The sequence below is a fragment of the Schistocerca serialis genome, chromosome 6, assembly GCF_023864345.2.
Source record: "Schistocerca serialis cubense isolate TAMUIC-IGC-003099 chromosome 6, iqSchSeri2.2, whole genome shotgun sequence".
Lineage (NCBI taxonomy): Eukaryota > Metazoa > Arthropoda > Insecta > Orthoptera > Acrididae > Schistocerca > Schistocerca serialis.
The window spans coordinates 581,588,938-581,610,217 of NC_064643.1; positions in this window are offsets into that span (position 1 = coordinate 581,588,938).

The window sequence follows — 21,280 nt, forward strand, 5'->3', positions numbered from 1 at the left end:
TCTCGCAGTGTCATATCTCCCATCTCATCTTCGTTTACGTCTTAATCCCTTCCTATAGTATCGCCTTCAAGCTCATGCCCCTTGTATAGGCCCTCCATATACTCCTTCCAACTTTCAGCTTTCTCTTGTTTGCTTAACACTGGTTTTCCATCTAAGCCCTTGATATTCACACAGCTGCCTCCCCTTCCCCAAAGGCTTCTTTAATTTTTCTGTACGCGTTATCTATCTTTTCCTGGTGATATTTGCTTCTATACCCTTACATTTGTCATCGAGACATTCCTGTTTAGCCATTTTACACTTCTTATCAATCTCATTTCTAGACTTTTGAGTTCCCTTTCGCCTACTTCGTTTGCTACATTTTTGCATTTTCTCCTTCAATAAATTAAATTCAGTATGTCCTCTGAAACCGAAGGATTTTTGTTGGGCCTCGTGTTTTTACCTAATTGATCCTCTGATGTTTTCACTATTTAATTTGTCTTATACCTTATTTTTCCACCTGTTCTGGTAGGTCGTTGCCTAACGCTCCCTCTGAAACTCTCAACAACCTATGGTTCTTTCAGCTTATCCAAGTCCTGTTAACTTTTATTTCCTTCCTTTCGATAGCTTCATCGGTTTTAATATACGGCTCATAACCAATAAACTGTGGTCAGAGTCCACGACTGCCCCTGTACATGGTTCACTACCGGCTCTCTTCCAGGTATACAACCTTCTTTCGTAATTCCTAAACCAAGGATTTACTATGACTTAAGTTATGCTCTGTGCAGAATTCTACAGGGCAGAATCCTTTTTCATTCCCTTTCCCCAGCCCATACTGATCTACTATCTTTCCCATTCTTCCTTTTCCTAATATCGAATTCCAGTTCCTCATTGTAATTAAATTTTCGTCACCCTATACTATCTGAATAACTGATTTTACCTCATCACACATTTCTTCAGTCTATTCATCATCTGATGAGCTAGTTGGCATGTGAACTTGTACTACCGTGGTGAGCGTGGGTTTCGTGTGTATTTTGACTACAATAATGCGTTCACATGCTGTTCGTGGTAGCTTACCCTCATTCCTCTTTTCTTATTTAGCATCAAACATACTTCTACATTTGCTCTACTTGAATTTGTATTTACAACCTTTTCCACACGATCAGAAGACCTGTTCCTCCTGTCTCCGATCTCCACTAATTCGCACTGTATCTAGATTCAACCAACCCTATTCTCTTTTTAAATATTCTAATTAATCTCCCTGATTAGGGGCTCTAACTTTCTACGTCCCAAATCGTTCGACACCAGTTTTGTTTCTCCCCAGGACAAACGTGGAATGTTAAATCCTTTAATCTGGCAGGTAGATGGAAGATTTAAGGATGGAAGTAGAATATAAAGTGTGGTGTCACCGCCAGACACCACACTTGCCAGGTGTTAGCCTTTAAATCGGCCGCGGTCCGTTAGTATACGTCGGACCCGCGTGTCGCCACTATCAGTGATTGCAGACCGAGCGCCGCCACACGGCAGGTCTAGTCTAAAGAGACTCCCTAGCACTCACCCCAGTTGTACAGCCGACATTGCTAGCGATGGTTCACTGTCTACATACGCTCTCATTTGCAGAGAAGACAGTTTAGCATAGCCTTCAGCTACGTCATTTGCTACGACCTAGCAGGGCGCCATATTCAGTTACATAATTACTATCTTCAAGAATCTATTCTGAACAGATAATATTGTGAATCATGTACCGTCAAGAGCGACGTTCACCATTCATGGATTAAAGTTAAGTATCCAACTAATTACGTCCGCTTTCTGAATTCTCATTTCTTGTCATGTTCCAGACCTCAAGTCAGTATAGTTCTTCCCTCATCACGCCAGCCTGCGTGAGCTAAAACACGTACATTTCGGCCTCCACTCGTAACACGGTATTGGCTCTTCTGCTAACACAAAATGAAGATCAACGTTAATAATAAATGTACAGTGAATATCAGTGAACACTTATCCATTTACTACGTCCATTATTAGCAACTGTATTTCAGTTTTTTGAAACAATCAGCAAACCTCACTGCACAAAAGAAATTTTATTCCTTAATCGGCTTCAGGCAACTAGCGCCCTTCTTCCAAAATAGTCTGTTATAGCTTAATTGTCTACTATAGCTTTAGCCCTCATTATAACATTTTGAAGGAGGGAACTAGCTGCTTGAAACCAAGAAGGGAATAAAATTTCCTTTGTTTAACTGGTTGCTGAATATTTTAACAAACTTATCTTTTTCTCCATTTCATTGCCGTACCTTTCGTATCTTCAGTGTGTGCCTCTTAGTGTGAGAGCAATGACGCAGACGTAATGCGTTCCTCCATAATCACGATCTGGGCAACATGCTGTAACTCTGCAGTACTCCTGTACTTCGTACGACAAAGGGCAAAGGAAGATCCCTCTAGGTAGCAGTACTGCTCTCAGCTTCCAAGCATAAGATACGTCAGTAGTATTAATTGAAAGTTATAGTAGACTACAGCTAAGACAACACTGAGGCATATTCATGAAAACTTAAACAAAATCTTTTTACGTAATTGCTCGTGGTAGTTGTACGGAGCCTCTGTTCCAAGCTTTTTTAACCATTCGAAATACTGTCACATAGTACAGACTTATAGGTGGCTACATAGCCTGGCAGGGAAATCATGTCTCTTCCTGTATACGAGTACCAGTGACACCAGTGTGAAGCTTTTGTATGATTCCAGAAAATACATTTTACTTTGTGTATTGAACGTTACAGATTTAATCCGACCGGTTTCGGTTGTCAACCATCATCCAGGGTCTATACCAAATATAGCGATAATCCACATAACTGACGAAAAATACACAATCCACAGCAGTCAAGGAGTCAACATCACACATAAAGGTAGTCAAAAAGAAGTACTTATAAAGCAAAACACAATATGACTTTGCATTTCATACATCATGTTACAGACGAATGCCATACTAAAGGGCATATTATGATAAACATCAACAGCTGTCAGTGAAATATTGTGACTCATTCCACTGAGATACAGAGACTAAACATGCTGCCACACAAAAATGTGTACCCGTCAAATATACTACAATCCACAAACAAACGTAATTAACAACCGATCATTATGAAAACGTCCAACGTGTAATACGTGTAATGTTTCTTTTTTTGAACACGGTATTTTCACAAATTCACACCTGCGTATTATCAGGATGTTAAAATAACCTCAGTAACGTCAGGCTAATATAAACATCTACAAGCCTAGGAATTACCCTATATACATCTAATTGTTTTATGTACAAGAACGAAATAAAAGTTTGAAGATAATAGTACAATATACAACAATAAAGTACATCGGTTTGGTGTGAAACCAATATCGGTTTTCTTGTATATGGTGGACTGTTTAAAATCGGTGAACAAAAAAATCTTAAAAAGTCATTTCAATAAAACTTTTCTTGGGAAATAAGAAGTACAAAACATCACATATGACGTAAAGTCCATACTTTTGTATGTTGGGGAAGTTTTACATCATAAATGACAGACAAACATGGAGTAGAAAAATTCATCCAAACATATTTGCAATAATGAAATTCATGCATAAATATACCTGCAGCTTTATAAGTACGCTGGTGTTCTAAGGTGTTCAACACCTAAACCCATATTCTCGTAATAGTGTAAGTAACATGATGTGTGAAAATCCGAGGGAGAAATGTGCTATAACATCAAGCGGCTAGACATATGTCCGTGAGTGACCAACATACAGCGTAGTTTATCCATTCGCCACATAAGTGCAGAACACCACGGAAAACAATAATTTCATCTCGTTACTAGAATTTATATGAGAAAGTGAATACCATTTTATGGGAACATTATAACAATTCCGTTATAAGGTATATCCTCATACATCTAAGAAGTAAATTGTTGTGGTAGGACAAATCATAACTGAATTATGTCTGTAATTGCATAACATGAGCCACATGCATAGATTAACAGATACAGAACAACATGAGCCACATGGATAGATTACCAGATACAGAACAAATATGTAACAGGAGTATACAGCTTAGAAATCATTAGGAAGACCCACCAGTACAGAATCAGTAAAGACATCCGTATGTAATGAAGCAGTACAGTAACTAGCCAACATTAAAAAGAGATTATCAGATTAATTACAGACACAACTCAGTTACGTTTTGTTCTACAATAACCTCTAGCTCATTACGGAATTGTTATAATGAAAATGCTATTCAATTTTTCATTTGATTTCTAGTAATGAGATGAAGCTACTGTTTTCCTGGTGCTCTGCACTTATGTGACCTGTGGCTGGACTATTCTATATGACGTGTTTCTTCATGTTTTCGCGGTGTAATGACTGTTCCATTAAATTTTGGGCAGCAGCCGCATAAATTTCACTTCTTCTTCTGAGATTTTGGCTGTATATCATTCAGCCATATTCAGAGTGTGTGGCATCATAGACAAGAAAAACAATTTTGGTTTCATACATTGTTCTTGTGTATAATATTATAATCTTCAAACTTTTACTTCTTTTTGTACACTATACAGTGATGTATTTTACATGTTTGTGGAATAATTCTAGGCTTGTAGCTGCTTATATTAGGGTGACGTTATTGACGTTATTTTTACTTCCTGGTAATGCACAGATATGGTTTCTGCAACCATAACTACCAACTAACTGGAGCTCCAGTAAGTTGGTAGTTGATGGTTGGAGACACAGTATCGCTGTTAAAGTAATCTACGGAAAGCAGTTTTTAGATGCTGGCCTCTGATGGGATCGTACATGCGATTAGAATTCATGCCCCCAGCGTCATTTAAGGCCTGATTTTCGTAATGATCGATTGTTAATTATGCTTGTTTGTTGGATAGTAATATCTTTGACGGGTACACTCCCTGATGTGACACCGTACATTTTCTGTGGTTCTACAAGTATCTTTGAGCTCAGTCTCTGTATCTCAATTGAATGACGCACAATATTTAACCGATTGCTGTTGATGAGTGTCATAACGTCCCCTGCAATATGGAATTCGTCTGTAACATGATATATGAAACGTAAAAGTCGTCTTTTGCTAAGGATTTCTTCGTTATTAATTTTATGTGTGATGTTCAGTACTTAACGACTATGGATTGTTCATTTTTCGTCAGTTACGCGTATTGCTCATATTTTTCTATTGACTATAACCCCCGGATGATGGCTGATAACCGATATCGGTCGGAATAAGTGTATAATATTCAAGACCGCAAAGTTATCATGCATTTTCGAAAATATATTCATGCCGAAGACTATATCTTAAAAAATGTTTGTGTTTTATATGAGTTTCTTATCGACAGCAGAGTCGTTTACTGTCGAACAACCAGAACGTCTGAAGAAGGAGACCACAGGACTCAGATTTTCCAGAAGAGTTGGGGTAAAGGCCCGCTAAGAAAACTCGACGCAAACCGTTTATGTTTCAAGGCATATACCGAGCGGCAGCAAAGATAGCGCTTGAGAGACATCAGACTCGTCTGGTTACCTTTAAGTGGGTCATGTGCGTAAGTGATTCTGCTACAGTTACTATAACACTGTTTGCAGCTTTAAAGAAATATTTACAGCGCTCAGTTGCCAACACCTTTACATTCGAAGGACCGGCAGTAGTTAAGATTCGCCGCCCACACAAATGAAGCCGCTCTCGCGTCAGCCAGAAAATATGACGCAGTAAAAATCCTGCCTCCAAGTGCGCTACCGAAGTCGTGCAACTTTAAATTGCTTTCGAGGCTTTGTAAATCTGTGGAGGTCTATTCAGAGCTGGAGTTTCAGCACTTTGTCGCAAGAGTGCTAGAGTCAGTGCGAACCAATAAGAATGAGGGGAGGGCGTGCTCCGAAGTTTACACAACTCTGAGATTATAAGGTGTGGAAGCCTTTTGTCGCTTCTCAATTTATGATGCTGTTTGTCTGACATTTATAGACCTCTCGCAGACGTGATCTTACTTTACGAACAGATACATCTGACGCAGTACTTTGTGATAGCTTCCACAAACCATCGCAAGCGCATGAAGATACTAACCCTGTTTTGCTAATCAATGTAAGGTTGTCAAACTCCGTCGCATATAAATGGCTGTTCTGGACTGAATGAATCTTTCAAGGCGACGCACGTGGTCTGGAAGAGGAAAAAGTCATGTAAGCTTTGTTTTGTTGAGAGTGGTCGTAATAGCAGTGTAGTTTGTTCCAGTTCCTACTGCAATATACCACAATAAGAGAGGAGCATCTATTCCATTCCACGTCTTCTATATGTATACTATATGGTATTCTCTTCCTTCCTTTCCTGTTCCAGTCTCGAATAGTGTGCAAGCTTCAGAGGAAGACCGTCTAATTCTACCTCCCTGGCCTTTTCAGCCGGTATACCCGCTGGATGAAACAACGACATATTGATTGACTCTTATAGGTCCGTACACTTTCGAAATACTAACTGTAAACTACAGTATGATGCACACAGCTCCAGTCACTATCTCAAAAACTATTTAAGCTGAAACAGCAACAGTGAACTACAAACTAAAAATGACAGTCGATAAATAAACTCATAATGACCTCAACACCAACATTCAAAACAAAAACGCAACAAGTTTATGCTCCAACCAAAGAGTCAGACTTGGATGTGTGAAATTTTAGACATCTTACAGATAGTGTATGGTTTCAAGTCAGTTACGTTTTCTAGACCAAATATTTTATTAAACTGAAGATAATCTAACTTATAGGTTTTGTGATGGAAAATTCTGACTACCTTAAAGGAACTACGATACACGTGTAAGAATTTACGTATTTCTTTTACTTTAATGGAATTTCGCCTTCATTCTTACCAGTCTCCCATTATGAAACTGGTCGGTTTTATCTTATTATCACTTCTGGTTTTTCTTTCCGTAAGGTTTTTCTTCATCGTTTCTTTTGGCAGTTATTATTTTCATCCTGAGCTGTTTCACTCAATGTTGGAAACTCAGTCTCTTTCCCAATAATGGTGGTAGTTCTTTTCCCAAACATTAGCACACAAAGTACAGTAGACTGATTCCATAGATGACTTATTATGTTTTCAAAACTTTCTACGTGAGTGGTACAAGCTGCATGCTTTTTACAGAAATATGGACGGCATAGTCTATTGCTTTGTTTCACTAATCTTCTGCTCATGTTTCCTTATGGAAAATAAATGGAAATATTTATATGGTAAATTTCTGTACATCCTTACATATATCTTTCAGAAATAAATTGCGTTCTGTTTTCTGAACACTTTCTATTTCTGCAGCTTTCTAATAACTGCCAACTGAGTTGTAACTGAAAGTGACGCAATAACACAACCGTCAGAACAACTTTTCAGTTAATTGGTTTCTTTCTAATTTATTGTGTTTTAAGGAATTGTGGTTCTACACAGACAAGATTGGTGAAGTTTCCGAAAGCTGATTAGCACCTAGTCACCTTGATCAGACAGTTACAAATAAATGCACCTCGCACTTTAGTGAATTGCGGCATACGTTTTCAAATAGTCACAAAAACTTCAAAAACCAATCAAACATACGGAATATTTATGAATACTTCAGTGGCCATAAATAGTGTTTACTTAATTTTTACGATAATAATAGTAGAAGAAGAGAAGCTGTGGAATAGCTTACCTCAGATGTCACCAAGAAAACGTTTGCAGTAATTTATAATGTTTACACATCGAGTAATGACTGTGTACGTGATGTGTATGAAACTGCTTTCCTGTGTTATATTTGCGAATCTCTGTGTATTCCGAAATGAAAAAGTCACAAGAGTGTCTTGTTCATTATGTAATGGCACTTGATGTGCTGTCGTTCTTTCCTATTCTAACATGCAAAACAATAGTGTTGTGAAGTGTCCCTTATACGTTCCGACTGCATCTGCATATGGATTACGCAGTCAATAATATCACCACCTGTTAAAGACATTCCTCGCAGGAAAGAGGCTTTATATGTAGGCCTACATCTCCTAACCTACATGAATTTGCGTTTAGTTATGAGCGCTTACGCTATGGCCATTTGTTATGTATGTGTGGGGTCAACTGAGAGACTCTGAGTCACATCCTACCCCATATTACTAGAGTTTTCTAGCACTGTGACTACCCTATAACCAATAACACAGACATTGAACCCATCAGGAAAGCTCCGATACTACTTCTGCCTCTGTTATACGAGGGTTATTTGGAAAGTAAGGAACGATCGCTCGCGAAATGTAAACCACAGTGAAAATCCGATGACGTTTTGCACTGGTGTGTTGAGAAGTGTCTCTAGTATGCCCGTCGATCGCATTACGTCGTTCTTTTTAGTTATGAGCACACAGGCAGTACATAAAGATACCTATAACAATAGTGTCTCCCGCCAAGTACGAGGGCCTGGTGAGATTTTCGCCTGAAAATATGCAGCCAACATTACATAACTGCCGTGCATTTTCTTCTTCGACACATTTCTCAGTCACATTCTGCAGTGGCAATGAAGATGCTCCTGCATCGTTTTCAGTTAGAAATGTTTGATTCCTGCCACCGTGTGTGGACCCAGGGGAGGGAGACGATTAGTTACTCTTCCCTAGGACCCTGGTGAGTACAGATGGTCTGAGTAGCATCGCTGTTTGCTAAGTTGAAATGAATGAGAACACTGCTTGGGTTTCCGTTAGTCACTCTGGTGCGTGGCATTGATAATCATGCCACACCAACTACTTAAATCAGGGAACGGTGTTAATTTCAGTAATATTCCGTTTATTCGATGACTTTTAGGTAGTTTAGCGTATTATGTATGAATGTGTTGTGTACTTTGTGGGATGCTTGTGCTAAATTTTATTTAATTCACCGTGCAATTAGTGTTTCATTCGCACGGACTAATTAGCCTACTCTGGTGCCTCACGTGTGTTTCTTTGTACACCATGAGGCTCAAGTTCGACGCAAACACCTCTCGTGCTCGAATTGAAGCCTCAGTTTCATGAAGGAGTAGATGTGTTCTTGTTCGGTAAACTTGTTTACAAAATTACTGAGTTGTAAGGAATTTTAGAAGTGAACTTGGTTGACTGAAATTGCCCCAGTGAGCTTACATGTGGAATAGGGAAGTTTTTTTCTATATGCTATCTTAAGTTGAGTGAATGACCAGTGTGAACGTGGTGTGTGTGATCTCGATAAATCGTATCCAGTAATTTAGCAGTCTTGCCACACATATGTCGGTTCAGATGCTGCCCTGTAAAATGTACCACGTGTCGATGCACGCGCTAGCATCCCAAGTAACTATATTTTAACTTCTGTGTGTGTGTGTGTGAGAGAGAGAGAGAGGAAATAAATGTGAATTATTGCTAAATTCTTTGTTATTACATCTCCCAGTGCCATTCCACTCGCTAGTCAGGATCCTTAAAATCAGTCACTTTGCACCTCCTTTTAGCAATGTTTCAATGAAATTTGTTCTGATTATTGTACGCATATCAAGAAAAGTTTTGAATCACCCCAGTTCCCAAAACTACTGAAGATAGACTTTGAGAGTGTATATTGTATCACGGACACAGTCTCTTTGACTGTACAGAGATGTCACTAAACCCGCCCAAAGATGTAAACAATCACGCACGAGCAACGGCTATTACACGGAGGGAGTCCGACAGTTCCATTCATTTCACCAGGAAGAAGGTACACGGCTCGTGTGGTCTGTAGTTCAACCATGCCTAGATGGTCAACGCCGCTGTTCGATCGCGTCCTCATTGTTACTTTGTGGCAGGAACGGCTCTCAACAAGGGAAGTGTCCAGTCGTCTCGGAGTGAACCAAAGCGATGTTGTTCGGACATGGAGGAGACACAGACCGACATGAACTGTCGATGACATGCCAAGCTGAGGTCTCCCAAGGGCTACTACTGCAGCTAGGTGCGGATAATGACCCGGAAGACCCCTGACAGCAACGCCATCATGTTGAATAATGCTTTTCGTGCAGCCACAGGACGTCGTGTTACGACTCAAACTGTGCGCAATAGGCTAAGTGACGCGCAACTTCACTCCCGACGTCCATGGCGAGGTCCATCTTTGCAGCCACGACACCATGCAGCGCGGTACAGATGGGCCCAACTACATGCCGAATGGACCGCTCAGGATTGGCATCATGTTCTCTTCACCGACGATTGTCGCATATGCCTTCAACCAGACAATCGTCGGAAACGTTTTGTAGTCAACCTGGCCATGTTGAACGCCTTAGACACACTGTCCAGTGAGTGCAGCAAGGTGGAGGTTCCCTGCTGTTTTGGGGTGGCATTATGTGGGGCCGACATACGCCGCTGTTGGTCTTGGAAGACGCCTCAACGGCTACATGATACATGAATGCCATCCTCCGACCGAAAGTGTAACCATATGGGCAGCATATAGGCAAAGTATTCGTCTTCATGGACGAAAATTCGCGCCCCAATCGTGCACATCTTGTGAATGACCTCCATCGGGATAGCGACATCACTCGACTAGAAGGACCAGAATGTTCTCCAGACATGAACCCTATTGAACATGCCTGGGATAGATTGAAAAGGGCTGTTTATGGATGACGTGATCCACCAACAAGTCTGAGGGATCTACGCCGAATTGCCGTTGAGGAGGACAATCGGAACCAACAGTGCCTTGATGAACTTGTGGACTGTGTGCCACGACGAATACAGGCCTGCATCAATGCAAGAGGACTTGCTACTGGGTATTAGAGGTACCGGTGTGTACAGTAATCTGGACCACTACCATTGGTCTCGCTGTATGGTTCAACATGCAATGTGTGATTTCCATAAGCAATAAAAAGGGCGGAAATGATGTTTATGTTGACCTCTATTCCAATTTTCTGTACAGGTTGCGGAACTCTCGGAACCGATATGATGCAAAACGTTTTTTGATGTGTGTATTTCCAATATATGGATTGATATTTTATTAAATCAACAAATGATCTGTGAGGTGTGCAGTTTGCTGTAGTTGCCAAACTATTACCTATTGATAACTGGCAGCAGGACACGATGTGACGGATATTACTTGCGACTGCTCGCATAAGAAAATAAAAAAATAAAAAATAAAAAATTATTCTGAATTTTGGCAGATGATAGATGAATACATGTCGTCCGAAACATCAGGGACATACCGTGAACTGGCCCGGTAGAAGTCCAAGTACGTATTGCTGCATTAACACGCTGGAAAACCTCGCTACGGTGCTGTGAACTGCAGGTAGTGGCAGCGCTGCGTCAGTAGAGGAGCGGCACGGCGCCACGAGCGCGAGCGTGTGTGTGTGTGTGTGTGTGTATTTGTGTGTGTGTGTGTGTGTGTGTTGCGGGCTCGGCCGGTGTTAGACTTGTTCACCGCCACACACGGAGCGCCAGCTCAGCACCCCCACCAACATGGGCTGCGCCCAAGAGCCGCTCCTTCAGCCGCTGTCCGCGGTAAGAATACAAGTAAACACTTGTCACCAGATAACAGTAGCCTATGCTTAAACTTAGCGTTACAGGCAGGTCAAAATGAAGCCTGTGTATTGTGTGATGGCCCCCTCTTTAGCGCCCACGTTGGTACTCTGGATTCGCAGGCGTGGCAACCAACCTCTCCTTTAGGGAGACGATATTCAACGTGTAGCCGTCGAACAGGGCCTTAGTGCGCCAAATCCGTTGGGAACTCGCAGCGCACTGCCTGCCACTGGTACGCCACCTCTGCTGCAGTTTGCTGCGGTCCCCGCTGCCCTTGATGTAATCACAGAATTCATAAATCGACTGTAGTTGCGTCTTGGGTAAATGGAGTGGGACTGCGGTTGGTCAAAGACTTGAAGAAAATAAATATCGACAGCCGTAATTCTATTCATTATTTTCTTGGACTACCAGCATTTGTGCCTCATTGGCACCATCTCTGGGCCCTAATACACATAGCTAGGTAAGTCATCTAGACGTTCACGCTATTGTAGGGATCACTAATTTCAATTGGCTTTCGCAGATTTCTGCAACTTCGTTGTTGACGTGGACTCTCCCCGCTCGATTGTCTTGAGCAAATTTTTCATCTCTAAAGAGCAACAGCAACTTGCGTCGGAGTCTGTCTTCGTAGCTGAGTGGTCAAGGTGGCTGACCGCCAATGGAGGTCCCGGGTTCGATTTTCGATACGCCAGGGATTTTTCCTTGTAGACGGACTAGTACAGGGTGTACTCAGCCTCGCAAGGCCAACTGCGGAACTCCACGACCGATTAGTATTGGTTCCAAGGTAAGAAAAAAAAACTGACAACGATCGCGAGAACAGTAGGTACATGAAGTGGAATGATCGCATACGCTCAGTTATGGCTGAATCATGTGTCAGGTTTCGGTTTATTGGTAGCATACAAGTAAAATGCAATCAGACCGCAAAAAATTGCTTAGAAATCACTTGTGCTTCTCATCCTAGAATATCGCTCAGGTGTGTGGTACTCTTACCAAATAGGACTGGCAAGGAATATTTCACGTTCAAGAAGTCGTTCACTCAGGAGAATCGTACAAACATACCGTCATTTGATCATCGGACAGATTAACGTATGGATAACAGATTAATAAGCATCCCTGGGGTAGAGAAACAACTGTATTACTTGAGAGCAAATTAATCACCAAATTTGGATGTAATCCTATTTCAGGTTTACAAAGGGTTCTCTACGCCATAAGCCCCTTACATAGCCTGCATTTATTGTGATTCTCTCGCCCAGTGTAACGTTACAAGCGACTGGTAGAAGCGCAGGTGTCTCCGTTACATAACAAGGGTAGAAGAACGGATCCGCAAAATTACGTACCAATATCGGTAACTTTAGTTTGCTGCAAAATCCTTGAACATATTCTCAGTTCGAAAATAATAAATTTTCTTGAGACTGAGAAGCTTAGTCCACGAATCCTCGTGGTTTTAGAAAGCTTCGCTGGTGCTAAACTCAGCATGTCCTTTTCTCACATGATATACTGCGAAAAATACATGAAGGGCAGAAGCAGATGCCATATTTCTAGATTTCCGAAAGGCGTTCGACACAGTGCCCCAGTGCCGGCTGTTAACGAAGATACTTGCATATGGAATAATTTCGCAGAGATGTGAGTGACTCGAAGACTTCTTAAGTAATAGAGCTCTGTATGTTGTCCGAGACGGCGAATATTCATCAGAGGCAAAGGTAACGTCAGGAGAGCCGCAGGGAAGTGTGATAAGACCGCTGTTGTTCTGGACATACACAAATGATCTGGCGGGTAGGGTGGACAATAATCTGTGGATATTTGCTGGTGATGCTGTGGTGTACGGTAAAGTGGGATTGAGTGATTGTAGGAAAATATAAGACGATTAAAAAAACATTTATAGTTAGTGTGATGAATGGATGCTAGTTCTAATGTGGAAAAATATATTTTAATGAGGATGAGTAGGAAGAACAAACCCATAAAGTTCAGTAACACCATCAGTAGTATCCTGCTTGCCAAAGTCACGTCGTTTAAATATCTGGAAGTAACATTGCAAAGCGATATGAAATGGAACGATCATGTGAGAATCGTAGTGGGGAAGGTCGACTTCGATTTACTGAGAGAATTTTAGGAAAGAGTGGTTCACGTGTAAAGGAGACAGCATATAGGACACTGCTGCAACCAACTTATTCTTGAGAACTGCTCTAGTGCTTGGGATCCGTAACAGGTCGGACTGAAGGAAAACACTGAAGCAATTCAGAGGCGGGCATAGATTTGTTACCGTTAGGTAAGTGTTGGAGGAAAGCCAATGTTCTTTTCGAGAAACACAGTTGAAGAAATTTAGAGAATCAGCATTTGAGGCCGACTGCCGAACGATTAAACTGCCGTCATCATACACTCCGTGTAACAACCACGAAGACAAGATACGAGATTGGGGCTCGCAAGGAGGCATATAGACAGTCGTATTTCCCTAGCTGTATTAGCGAGTGGAAGAGGAAAGGAAATGACTAGTAGTGATACAGGGTACCCTCCGCCACGTACCATACGGGTGCTTGTGGAGTGTATGTGTAGATGCAGAAGTGGAATATTGAACATAGGCAGAAAAGGGCAGCACGATGGTCACAAGTTTGTTTGACTAGCGAGAGACTGTCACTGAGATGTTGAAGAATTGAGTCGGCAGACTCTTGAAGATAGTCGGAAACTACGCCGAGAAAATCATTTTATGGTCGAAGCTCTTTCCTTCGCAGAGTTTGCTTCCTAAAATGTAATTAGGAAATGTGGTTCTGCTTTGAGCAAACACTATTTTTCTCTTGTTTTGCTACTCGCATATGTTCCGGAGAAGTTTGTCCGTCTTCAGTGGGGTTTATTTATTATCTTATTATTACGTATTGGTGTTCACAAGTCTGTTTGGTACTGCAGCTGTCCTTATTACACATCCCGAGAAAGCGTTCAAGAACGGGCTTTAAATGACTCTATTAATTGACTGCAGTCCTCTACATATCGCTCCCGTAGGGATCGGGAGGATAAGATTAGACTCATTATAGCGGGTGCAGAGGCATTTCAACAGTCCTTTCTCCCGCGGTCCATGCATTAAAATAGCGGGGAAAAGGCCTAATAACCGGTACAATGTGGCGTACCCTCGGGCATGCTCTCCACAGTGGTTCGCAGAGTATAGATGTACATGTAAATTTAGATTTGTCGTCCAGTACGAATTATGGGCTTGTATTGATCAAATATTTCGCGAGCTAGCCACATGTTTGCGAATATACCTTCGTTCGTCGACGTGGTACAGTGTCGAAAGCCTTTCGTAAATTTGAAGTCTAAAGACTGAATCTGGTTGTTCAGCTGCAGTTTTTGTTCTGAAGGAGCCTCACCAAGTATAAACTTAGAGAATGAGTGGTTATGAAAAATAGTAACAGAAAGACAAAAGGATGGAACAGACTTGTCCGTACGTCTATGCTTACGTACTGGAAGCTTTAAGTGATGCGGACGAGGTGGAGCCTCCAAAGTAAACTCTGGCCCCTCGGTGGCGCCTGGTAGTCGCGCGACTGACGGCGGCCGTGACTCTGCGAATGACCGCTGAGTCAGCAACGCAGCGCAGGTAGCTGCGCAGACGAACCTCGCAAACGGCTGCAGCCAAAGTCTGCGTAGAGGCGAGACGACTAGGGAACTTTTGCCTTGAGCTTCGCAAGGCTTACGGACCTTTTTAGAAGTTATTACAAACAAGAAATAAAGCTAGAAGGGCGAGCGTTTAACAGCGGCCTCCTCTGCCCATCACGCTTCTTCAGGTACATTGACGTTAGTCTTTTCTTTATCCAGACGGACAGTAGTGAGGCGCTCAGCAGTTCATCGATCGTACGAACGGTGTACAGCCAAACATAAAATTTAAGGCGGTGATGGAGAATAACGAGAAGTAGCGTTACCTCAATGCGTTGGATGAACGGAATGTACACTACTGACCATTAAAATTTCTACACCAAGAAGAAATGCAGATGATAAACGGGTATTCATTAGACAAATATATTATACTAGATCTGACATGTGATTACATTTTCACGCAACTTGGGTACATAGTTCCTGAGAAATCAGTACCCAGAACAACCACCTCTGGCCGTAATAACGGCCTTGATACGCCTGGTCATTGAATCAAACAGAGCTCGAATGGCGTGTACAGGTACAGCTGCCCATGCAGCTTCAACACGATACGACAGTTCATCAAGACTAGTGACTGGCGTATTGTGACCAGCCAGTTGCTCGGCCATTGACCAGACGTTTTCAATTGGCGAGAGATCTGGAGAATGTGCTGGCCAGGGCAGCAGTCGAACATTTTCTGTATCCAGAAAGGCCCGTACAGGAACTGCAACATGCGGCCGTGTATTATCCTGCTTAAATGTAGGGTTTCGCAGGGATCGGATGAAGGGTAGAGCCACGGGTCGTAAGACATTTGAAATGTGACGTCCACTGTTCAAAGTGCCGTCAATGCGAACAAGAGGTGACCGAGACGTGTAACCAATGGCACCCCGTACCATCACGCCGGGTGATACGGCAGTATGGCGATGACGAATACACGCTTCCAATGTGTGTTCACTGCCATGTCGCCAAACACGGATGTGACCACCATGATGCTGTAAGCAGAACCTGGATTCATCCGAAAAAATGATGTTTTGCCATTCGTGCACCCAAGTTCGTCGTTAATTACATCATCACAGGCGCTCCTATCTGTGATGCAGTGTCAAGGGTAACCCCAGTCATGGTCTCCGAAATGATAGTCCATGTTGCTGCAAACGTCGTCGAACTGTTCGTGCACATGGTTGTTGTCTGGCAAACGCCCCCATCTGTTGACTCAGGGATCGAGACGTGGCTGCACGATCCGTTACAGCCATGCGGATAAGATGCCTATCATCTCGACTGCTAATGATACGAGGCTGTTGGGATCCAGCACAGCGTTCCGGATTACCCTGCTGAACCCACTGATTCCATATTCTGCTAACAGTTATTGGATCTCGACCAACGCGAGGAGCAATGTCGCGATACGATAAAACGCAATCGTGATAGGCTGCAATCCTACCTTTATCAAAGTCGGAAACGAGATGGTACGCATTTCTCCTCCTTACACGAGGCATCACAACAATTTTTCACCAGGCAAGGCCGGTCAGCTGCTGTTTGTGTATGAGAAATCGGTTGGAAACTTTCCTCACGTCAGCACGTTGTAGGTGTCGTCACCGGCGCCAACCTTGTTTGAATGTTCTGAAAAGCTAATCATTTGCATATCACAGCATCTTATTACTGTCGGTTAAATTTCGCGTCTGTAGCACGTCATCTTCGTGGTTTAGCAATTTTAATGGCCAGTTGTGTAGATGGGCGATAGGTCATTGTGTGTACTGAAATCTGACGAGTGTGGAACTATCTGTTCCGGCGTAAAGTCAAGCACCGTCACGCCGGTCGGGAACGTTAGAGCAGAGAGGGCTGTAGAGAAGGCGTCAGCTAATAGCACGCTGACCGACCCCTCTCCAGGACGAGAACGCGAGAAGAGCGGCCTCTAAGCGAAGAGAACGTAAGCGCCGCTCCCGACTGGTCACCGCCACTTCTGCAGAAGCGTCAGGCCCAGCGACCTGGATAGAAGCATTCACTGCATTACTTCATTTGTATGGGAATCGTTATACTGAAGGACATTGATTACGTTGTACCTTGCCCTTTCCTTGCGCCACAGCTATGTATTTCTCAAAGTTCAGTATTGTCATTGATTCATTTAATAATTAAGCTCTTTAATACGATTTGCTTCAATTGTTGTCCAGTGATCCGAGAAAAAGGTTTCCTAGGCACCCAATCTTTGACAGCTAGGCCGGATATAACACTATCTACATCCACATCTACATGACTGGTCTGCAATTCACACTTAAGTGCCTGTCTGAGGGCTGTCCGTATCAACTCCAAGCTATTTCTTTACAGTTACACTCTCGAATAAGTGCGGGAAAGACGAACACTTAAAACTTTCCGTGCGAGCTCTGATTTCTCTTATTTTGTTCTGATGACAAAATCAGTGATGAAAAACTAGTTCCACACTTTGAGGAGAAATTTGGTGACTGAAATTTCATGAGGAAATTCTCCAGCAGCTGTTGCTCTACTGTTACACTCTCTCAGAACGAGAACTCTGTTTTCTCTTATTTTATTGTGATGATGATATCCCCCTGTTTAGGTTGGCAGCAATACATTTTTCACATTCAGAGGAGAAAGTTTGAAATTTCTTGAAGAGATCTCGCAGCATCGTAAAAGTCTTTGTTTTAATAGTAGCCATCCCAACTCACCTATCATATCTGTGACACTCTCTCCCCTATTTCACGAGAATACAAAACGAGCTGACCTTCTTTGGACTTTCTCGATGTCCTCCGTCAAACCGATCTGCTAATGATCCCATACAGCACAGCAGTACTCTGGTAACGGACGAACAAATGTAGTGCAGTCATTCTCTTCAATAGATCTGTTGCATATTGTAAGTGTTCCTCCATTAAAATATACAACTTGGTTTACTTTCTGAACAGCATTATCTATGTGATCGTTCCAACCTAAGTTTTTGTAATTGTAATTCTCAGATATTTAGTCGAATTGACAGCCTTTAAATTTGTGTGATTTATCGTGTAATTGAAATTTAACGAATTTCTTTTTCATTCATGTGGCCTACCTGACACTTTTTCTGAGTGAGGCAATTGCCACTTCTCGCACGATTCAAATTTTACAATTTGTTCTGCTCTTCTGGTGACTTTACTAGAAGGTAAATCACCGCATCATATCCGAACAATTTAAGAGGGTTGCTCAGATTATCTTCTAAATCGTTTATGTTGACTAGGAACAACAGAGGCCCTGTAAGACTTCTCTGGTGTACGCAGGATAGCACTTCTCGATTATTAAGTACTGTGACCTTTCTGAGAGGAAGCTAGGGATCTAGTCGCACAACTGAGGCTATACTCCGTAGGCACGTAATTTGATTAGAAATCTGTAAAAGGACATAGGTTTCATCTTCCAATTCAGAAGAGAGCTACTCTAAACACCATAATGCACAGAGCCAGGAGTGTTTCATTTAAGGACATCTCCAGTTCCGAAATTACTGATCTGGCGGTGGTGTTCAGAAGAAACGGATATTCAGTCCGTGACATCAGGTCAACTCCCTGTTACTCCATTGTGGATGGGAGACAGCAGATAGTCAAATATTTAACAAAGTATTTCGCCAAACAGCCGTGCCAAATGAGATGCTATTTTATTTTATTTTCGATGTTAGTTTCGGCAATTCAATACATCTTCAGGCGCATATGCACTTCTCAAAAATTATCGATGTTTGCATACTGATTCAAATGGTTCAAATGGCTCTGAGCACTATGGGACTTAACATCTATGGTCATCAGTCCCCGAGAACTTAGAACTACTTAAACCTAACTAACCTAAAGACAGCCGGGAATCGAACCCGGGAACCCGGGCGTGGGAATCGAGAACGCTACCGCACGACCACGAGCTGCGGACTTGCATACTGGTGCCTTCTGTTCCTGGATGTAGTGAACTCTCAAGTGCTTCCTTAGAAGACTTGATTGTAACTGAGCACACCTGAGTGTCCGAAGGAAGCGCACGAGAGGTCACGACATCGAGAAACGGATGGCTCCAGTTTTCCAACATCGATAATTTTTTAGAGGTGCATATGGGGCCTGACGATGGCATACTGAATTGCCGAAACTGGTAGCGAAAATAAAATAGCTTCCCAATTTTTACGGCTGTTTGGTGAATTTCTTTGTTAAGAAAGAAAAATAGATCAAATCTGTCGAAGAAACCAAGAGACGATGCCGTTCAACTAAGTCAGGGAGGACCAGCGCATAGCGCGACTTCCATTCCTCGGTTCAATAACGAGTATGCTGAACATACAAGAAACCGGACCAGTCTTCCAGCAATCCAGAAAAATTAAAGAAAAGTATTGTGACGTTCTGGAGATAGTATCGGCCTGACAGTACCTTGCGAGTTTATCAGCAGTTACGTTGGGCACTCTATACGGATTATTGCCGATCGCTTTGTTGAACATCAAAGGAACCTTAGGCAGAGGCATTTTGAAAAGTCAGCTACGACTGACCTCACTCTACTAAATAATCGCAAAGGATTCTGGTTCACGCTTCAAACTACTGGGAAACCGCGATTAGTGAAGCAGTGGAAATTAGAATGTGGAATTACTTCAGTAGGATCGGCTATGCAGTTAGGAATGGATTGAACCACGCACCTGACAAAGCTAGAACGCAGAATCAGAATTCACATAGTTTGCCGCTTGTTATGAATGATGGAGTTACAGGTGACGCTGGAAAGCGAGCGCAAACATTATAGATGGCAAGCACTTAACAAAGCTAGATCGCAGAGGCAGAATTCACATAGTTTGCCGCTTGTTATGACTGATGGAGCTACAAGCGACGCTGGAAAGCGAGCGAAAACGTAATAGATGGACTCATAGGGGGCACCTCAGCAGGTACCATCTACGTGACGTAATCTACCCAATCACATGACGTCCTCCAGGCATAAAAGCGGGCGCCAAAGCAGTTACACGACAGTCAGTCTGAGCACCGGAAGCCGATGACGGAGGCAGTCCTCGAAATCTTGCTATTTTATTCCAATTTGATGCTGGAAATTAACCCAGAACTAATTTTTTACTGATTCGAGCCATGCTATCTCGCAATGGTATATCAACAACTGTCCAGTACTGAGAAATTTGGAAATTTTTTTTTATTTTGCCTGTCTCAGTTGCATGAATATACAATTTTTGACGCTGTGGTTAACTGTTTCAGGCTGACACGCCCATTCTCAAACCACACACACCTTTTTATTGATCGTAAATAGTACTACAGTACGATACTTTTTGACGCCATATTGTATGGCTAGTTACGGTTAATAATAACAACTGGACATAATTTAGTTACTACAAAGTTTGTCTTAACTCGACATAAATGGATTTTTTTTCTTTTTTACAGATCGTGTGACAGACGCCCACTTTTTCGGCAGCACTGATACTTGCTTTGAGCCGTATTCGGTCCACGAGCACTGGTTTGGACATTCCTAATCTAAATGTATTGAAATATGTGCTCCTTTGCTCTATCCGTAGTTTGGACATAATGTTGTTATTACAAGCTTTCAATTATTTCTCTGCCTTCATTGATCAATCATCGATCTATGTATTTTGATGCAGTCTTCTCAGGATGTGATTTATTCTTCTCTCTCGACAAGAGCAGTTTTGAAGCTTTCTGATCAAATTCCTTACCTGACGATAGGAATGGATATCGCAAGTGTGCACTAGCGGAGTACATGTGGCCGGACTCACTTTAATCCTACTTCACACTGAAAAAGTCACGTCACGTAATTCTTGAATTTTTGTCTTCCCCATGAGTCAATTAACAGAAGAATTTTATTCTCCTGCACGCAAGTAGTCACCGCATCAGTCAAAAGCTCCCAGATTTTAACGAAGTAATGACGACATTCCTATATTTTGCTCCGTATACATACACGGCTATTTGAACCTCGATCCAAAAGAGCTAGTATTCTCTTGTAAGCATACGAAGATTGTTACAATAATTTTCCAGAAAGAGTTATAAAACTGATGCACCGTTACTTTACTCATTTTTCGGTTTATTTACAGTTTAAGTAACGTAAAAATGGAACATAGAAAAGTTCCGGTATAGCATCTTGACTCCACTACTCTCAGATTACCATTCTGTACTTTTTCCAGTCCACAAATCTCTCCCTGAAACCTACGCTAACACAAACCATCACCAAAAATGTTATTTTCTTCTAAAAACTTGCCCATCTGGAGCACCCACATCCGCCACTTTCATTCTTGGGCCACGTCCCACATGTACCACAGATGTGGAAGGAATCC